Source organism: Coenobita brevimanus, chromosome 58, assembly GCF_032717465.1.
Source record: "Coenobita brevimanus isolate Jiangsu-jjx chromosome 58, ASM3271746v2, whole genome shotgun sequence".
Classification (NCBI taxonomy): domain Eukaryota; kingdom Metazoa; phylum Arthropoda; class Malacostraca; order Decapoda; family Coenobitidae; genus Coenobita; species Coenobita brevimanus.
In genome coordinates, this window is record NC_137011.1 from 31,628,301 (window position 1) to 31,635,314 (window position 7,014).

At 45.6% G+C, this 7,014-nt stretch overlaps 1 pseudogene; it reads left to right on the forward strand.

Annotated features, from left to right (window-relative positions):
• Positions 1-305: 305 nt before the first annotated feature.
• Positions 306-424, forward strand: LOC145402783 (5S ribosomal RNA; annotated as a pseudogene).
• Positions 425-7,014: the final 6,590 nt, after the last annotated feature.

Below are 7,014 nucleotides of genomic sequence, written 5' to 3' on the forward strand. Positions count from 1 at the left end.
AACCCCGTATTTTGATTCTTTATTTACCATTCAGTACAAACCCCAACCCTCTGAGGGAACGATGTCACTGAACACCAACCAAGGGTGGACACAATATGACAAGTAAACATAAATTGACATAGAACTGTACAGCGCGTACACCCTGACATAACTAGCCCTGACACAGTAGAGGCTGTTTAATGGTTTAGGATTTATAATTGTTTTACCTACTTTTATTAGTCGTTTGAAAGACTATTTTACACTTCATTATATGCGTGTTTCTTTTTTTCACTATCTTTTTATACTCTGACGGAGAAGCCTCTGACTTTATTTTTGTTTCCACGTTGAGTATACCGCTTCCCGTCCGATCAGCGAAGTTAAGCAACGTTGGGTCTGGTTAGTACTTGGATGGGTGACGGCCTGGGAACACCAGATGCTGTTGGCATAACGTTCTTCCTACGTGTCAAGTGGGGTTGGTGGAGGATTAGTGCCCCTCCCTGTAAAACAATTAATTCTAAGCCTTGACCACCCCGTTTGGGATACATGGCGTCTGGCAATGAATGAATGAATTAACAGATCACTCAGGAAACAACCACATCCAAACATCGTAACGCAGGTAGGCGTCAAGTTACTTTCCATTACATATTGCAGCAATATATATATATATATATATATATATATATATATATATATATATATATATATATATATATATATATATATATATATATATATATATATATATATATATATATATATATAATACTGGTATACTTTACAGTTCTGCCTTTCCCATCAACTTTCTGTGTCAATTTTTTTTGTCATGCGTGGTGGTCTTCACTCTTTTGTTGTGCCTGCATCTGTTAGGGATTGGTGGATGAGATTTAGACTTTATTTTACCATGCCTATCTTAGTATCCTGTATTAGTTACCATGGTCATACATTACCTTCTAACAAGAACCTGAAAGGAGAGGTAGACATGTTTTTGTTCACTTACCTTTGTACTGACCGTTATTTTTCCATCTCATCCGCATATTCTTAAAATTCCATTTTTCCTAACCCAGCAACCTCTCACTTCCCAGGTGTGCTTTCTAACCACTCTTTTTGTCTTCTTCCCTCCTTCTCTTACCATCCTTCCTTTATCTTCTTCCTCCATCTCTGTGTCTCTCTTTCACTCTTCATTTATTCCATCTCTCTTCTTCTCCCCCTCATTCCTTCCTCTTCCTCCTCTCCCTCTTGCCTTCCTTCCCTCCTCCTCCTCTCCTTCCTTTCCCCCTCACTCCAACGACCATCTACCTTCATCTGCTGTCTTGGTCATTACTCTTTCCACTCATTCACACCTTTCTCTCCTCGTCTTATCCTCCTTCCCTGTCACCCACCTTCCCTCATATCGTACCCTGCTTCCCCTCCGTCTCCTTCACCCTGTTTCTCCGACACCCCTTGTGTTTCTCCCTCCCCTTTGTTCCCCTTTCTCGTTCTCCTTCCCCCTTTCTTCCCGCTGTCTGCCTGACTCACATTCCCCTCCTCTCTCTCTTTTTTTTTTCCTTCCTTCCCTCTCCCACTCCCCCTTCATGCTCCCCTTCCCCTTTTCTCTCCCTGCCTCCTTTTCCTTCGCTCGCTCTTCCTCTCTTCCTTCCTTTTTTCCTTCTCAGGAGTCTCAGACCCAATAACATCCTCTTAGATATACTCCCAACCATCTTCACTTCCATTACTTCCCCCTCCTCTCTCTCTCTCTCTCTCTCTCTCTCTCTCTCTCTCTCTCTCTCTCTCTCTCTCTCTCTCTCTCTCTCTCTCTCTCTCTCTCTCTCTCTTCCCCCATATTCCTTTAGCCTTCCTCTTCCTATCCTTTTCAGTTCATCTCTTCTTTTCGCCCATCTCTCCCCTCCCGTTTCTCCCTTCTTTCCCCCAATGCCATCTCCCCTCTGTCTTCCTCTTTCCATTCCCCTTCCCCTTCATCTCTTCTCTCAACCATCCCTTCCCTTCCCCTTCTCCTTTGCCTCAGTGCCGCTCTGATGGAATAGTAATGGTAAAGGCAGCTGATCTGTTGCCATTTGAATATAAACATGACGCCTTGTTTTGATGATGACAGGCACTGGTGTGTGTGTGTGTGTGTGTGTGTGTGTGTGTGTGTGTGTGTGTGTGTGTGTGTGTGTGTGTGTGTGTGTGTGAGAGAGAGAGAGAGAGAGAGACAGACAGACAGACAGACAGACACAGACAAAGAGGAGTTAGGGTAGAGTTAAAAAAAAAAAAAAGGAGAGAGAGAAGGATTAGGAGGAGAGATGAAGGGGAAAGATCGGAGAAGGGAAGGGAGACGAGGCCAGGGGAGTTAATGCACAGTGAGCATGGATAAATCAGACAAACGAGGGAGGAAGAGGAGGCGGAAGGATGGAAGGAAGGGAAGGGGAAGGAGGGAGGGAGAGAGGGAAAGGGAGGGGAGAAAAGGTAATGGATTTGCACTTCAGACGGAAGAGGGAAGGAAACAGCGCAGAAGGGGGAGCGTGGGAAGGGGGAGAGGGGAAAGAAGGAAAGATAAGATGAAGAGAGATTGACATGGAAGAGGGTGCGTACAGGGGACTATGAGAGAGAGAGGGAGAGAGAGAGAGAGAGAGAGAGAGAGAAATTGGGCTATTAGAAAGGAATGATTATAAAAGTGAAAGGAAGAAAACAAAGAAAAGAAAAACAAAGACTACAAGAAAAACAAAGACTATACGTAGAGAAAGAGGAATAAAGAAGAAAGGGATAGTAGACGGTTAAAGGAAGCAGTTAGTAAAAGGAAAATAGACAGATAAATACAAAAGAATATCAGCTAATGAAAAGAGGAGAAAATTGGTAGATGAGGAGAGGAAAATTTAATTCCGGCAGTCAAAATTACGTACATTTTTGTTCCTGCATTCGAGGCGCTTTTATTCACCTTAGGACTGAGTAATCATCCAGGAGGGGTTGGATGTCGCCTTCATTCACCCCTTCACTGTAGTCGGTTTGTTTTCATCTGACGGAGCTGGACCACTTCTGTAACTTGAATACTAAGTCGTGTGTTCATGAAATTAAGTGAACCCTAGTTATAAGGTAGGAATGAATCTCCTTGGTTACTAGTTATATCAACCGTCCAGTCAGGCTACACTTGGTCAACAGCTGAACTGAAACGTGTTATGGTTTTTGTCACATCAGAATAAACTCCCTGAAGTTGAAGTTACTCCGTGCTTGCATATAGTCGAATATTAGTAGTCTCAGTACAATAAAAATATAAACACGTCATCATAGTGAGGTAGTTAATGGCTAAACATAGACTAAGATAACGAAATATATCGAAGGAAAGAAAGACGTGAGATGAAAATGGAGGCACAGAAGAGGGTGAGATCCAGGGGAAAAGAGAGAGGAAGAGATAAAAAGGGTGGACAAGGAAAAGGGAGAAAAGATTAAAGGGAAGAGAAGGGAAGCTAATGATTAGATGAATAGCAAAGCCAGTGATAGAAAAATCTGTGAAGAGGAATGATGAAAGCAACTGAGAGAGAGAGAGAGAGAGAGAGAGAGGGGAGGAGAGAGAGAGAGAGAGAGAGAGACGGTCGGCCAATACATACATACCTACATTGATGAAAGTAACTGAGAGAGAGACGGACAATACATACATACCTACATACATGCATACATACATACAGACAGACAGACATAGCCTACAGACAGACAGACAGACATACATACAGACAGACAGACAGATTGACAGACATATGTATATACATACAGACAGACAGGCATACACACATACAGACAGACAGACATATAGACAGATAGGCAGACCGACAGGCATGCAGGCTGACCGACTGACTGACTGACTGACTGACTGACCGACTGACTGAATGACTGACTGACTGACCGACTGACTGACTGACCGACTGACTGACTGACCGACTCACAGACCGACTGACTGACTGACAGACAGACCGACTGACTGACTGACCGACCGACTGACTGACTGACCGACCGACTGACTGACAAACTGACTGACTGACCGACTGACTGACTAACTGACTGACCGACTGACTGACTGACCGACTGACTGACTGACTGACTGACAGACCGACTGACTGACTGACTGACAGACCGACTGACTGACTGATCGACCGACTAACTGACTGACCGACTAACTGACTGACCGACTAACTGACTGACCGACTGACTGACTGACCGACTGACTGACTGACCGACTGACCGACTGACTGACTGACTGATTGACCGACTGATTGATTGATTGACTGACTGACCGACTGACTGACTGACTGATTGACCGACTGATTGATTGACTGACTGACTGACTGACTGACTGATTGACCGACTGATTGACCGACTGACTGACTGACTGACTAACTGACTGACTGATTGACCGACTGATTGACTGACTGACCGACTGACTGACTGACTGACTGACTGACTGACTGACTGACTGACACACACACACACACACACACACACACACACACACACACACACACACACACACACACACACACACACGAGAGAGAGAGAGAGAGAGAGAGAGAGAGAGAGAGAGAGTGGGGGGGACTGACAGACAGACAGTCTGACAAACAGACTGACTAACTGACTGACTGACAGACAATCAGACAGACAAACAGGCTGACCGACCGACAGACAGACTGACTTACAGACAGACAGCAGACAGACTGATAGACAGACAGAGACAGAGACAGACATAGAGACATACAGACATACATAGAGACAGCTACATACAGATAGACATACAGAGAGAGAGAGAGAGAGAGAGAGAGAGATCTGATAGGCCTAGTGATGAGGAAGGGAAGGAAGGGAGAGGGAGATGAAGAGGAGAAAGGAGAGAGGAGGGGCAAGGTGATGAGAGATACGGGAGGAAAGGAGAGGAGGGGCGAGAGGGGAGAGATGACGGGAAGAGGTAGTAGGTGGAAAGATGAGTGAGAGGGGGGTGGGAGGGGAAGCTAGAAGAAAGGGCGTTGAGAAGAAAGAGTGGGGAAGAAGGAAGCAAGAAGGGGGAAGAGGTAATGGAGAGAGAGACAGGGGAAATGAGGAGAAACGGCGAGGGAGGGAAGAAAGGCAGGAGGGAGAGAGTGAGTCAGATAGAGGGGAGCAAAATGCTTAGTGAATTGAATGACGAGTAATTTGTCCGTAGTTACCGTCAGCAGTTTTGGTAGAGAGAGAGAGAGAGAGAGAGAGAGAGAGAGAGGAAATGTGGAAGGATGAAATGGAAGAGAATCGAAAAAGACTGAAGAAAAAAAAAATAATAATGAACCAGGAGAAAACACAGAGAGGGAGGGAGAGGACAAGTGACAGAAAGGAGGAGATGAGGAACTGTGAAGAAGAGGACAGAGGAGGAGGGGAGGGAGGTGATGATGATGATGATAGTGTCAAATGGAGTGGAAGGGAATCATGGAGATGAGGTGGCTGAAATGGAAGGGAAATTAAAGTGTGATGTATGAGGAAGTGGTGAATAAACGATTGGTGATGATAATGACGACGATGATGATGATGATGATGATGATGATAGTTGTCCGGCCTCCTACCCTTCATCACATTTCTACTCTCCTATCCATCTGTCCCTCCCCATTTCCTCCCCTCTTCCCGCCTCCCAAGTCCTCACTTTATAAAAAAAATGTAAATGCTCATTCTTTTTTTTTTTCTCCATTTAATCATTGTTCTCTCTCTCCCTCTCTCTCTCTCTCTCTCTCTCTCTCTCTCTCTCTCTCTCTCTCTCTCTCATGATGGCCTCAGGGTACGAATAAGTGGCCAGAGACGAGAAGGGGAAGAGGCGTTCGGAGGGGGATGACAGGGGGAGAGGGGAGGAGGGGAAAATGAGATGTCACAGTTCAATAGCTCTTTACCACACCTACCCTCCCCACCCAGCCTTCTCCTCTACCCTCCTTCCTTTCTCTTCCCTTCTATTCTTCCCTCCTCTTCTCTCACCCCTCCCCCTGTCCCACGGCAGATGGTTTGCTGGAGGGGATATGTGGCGGTGGGGGGAGGGGGTTAATCTGTAAACAAAATGGCGGGTGTTGGCCGTATTGTGTCGTGTTGTTGTTACAGGTGTCATGTTGGCTCACCTTACCGGGGTCAACTCCAACACGTGGTCCTGAACCTCGATATAGTGCCTTTGTTTACATTAGTATCATCACGGTAAAAACACATGTCAGTAACTTTTAGAGTAATAATTCTCTCACTCTCTCTCTCTCTCTCTCTCTCATTGCGACCCCAGTGGAGCGAACATCAGTGCAATAGGGTTGTGTTGAGATTGCTATTTGCAAAGCTGTTGTGGTGGAGGTGAAGAGGCAGGAGAAAACGAGGATGAGAGAGAGAGAGAGAGAGAGAGAGAGAGAGAGAGAGAGAGAGAGAGAGAGAAGAAAGAGTGAAAATGAAATTCAAAAGTATTTAGCAAGGAAAGGGAGGAAGAAAAGAGTGGGAGGAAGGATGAGGAGGAGAACAAAGTAATGAAACAAAAATAACGGAAAGGAGGGAGAGAAAAAAAAGTGGAAGGAAAGATATTATGTAAAGGAGAGAAGAAGAGGATAGAGGGAAGATAAAGGAAGAGAAGAAAGATGAAAAGTGTTGGGGGTGGAGGGAGGGATCGACGAAGGGGAGGAGATTGGGAGAAAGGTGGGGAGGGGAGAAGCGAGAAAACAGGTAAATGAAAGGGGAGAGGAGGAGGAGGAGGAGGAGGAGGAGGAGGAGGAGGAGGGCAGGAAATAAAGAATTTAGCGGGGTGAGGGAGGAGGAGGAGGAGGAGGAAGTGTGAAAGAACTCAAGGGAGATGAAATTGGAATTAGATGTATTTTTTTTTTTTATGTGCTCGACTCTGGGCATAGGCTTCACAGCCTGCTTCCAAGGCCCAGTAGTCCCTCCTATATACCATACACCTCTACATGTCACCACTTCGGCGCTAACACCCACCCTCCATATTGAATCCATGCTAGGCCTGTCTCATACAGTACTGGTGTATTGGTATTAGCGGGGGTATTTTTACGACATGTCGGCGGGTCTTCTGGTAGATCAGTAAAG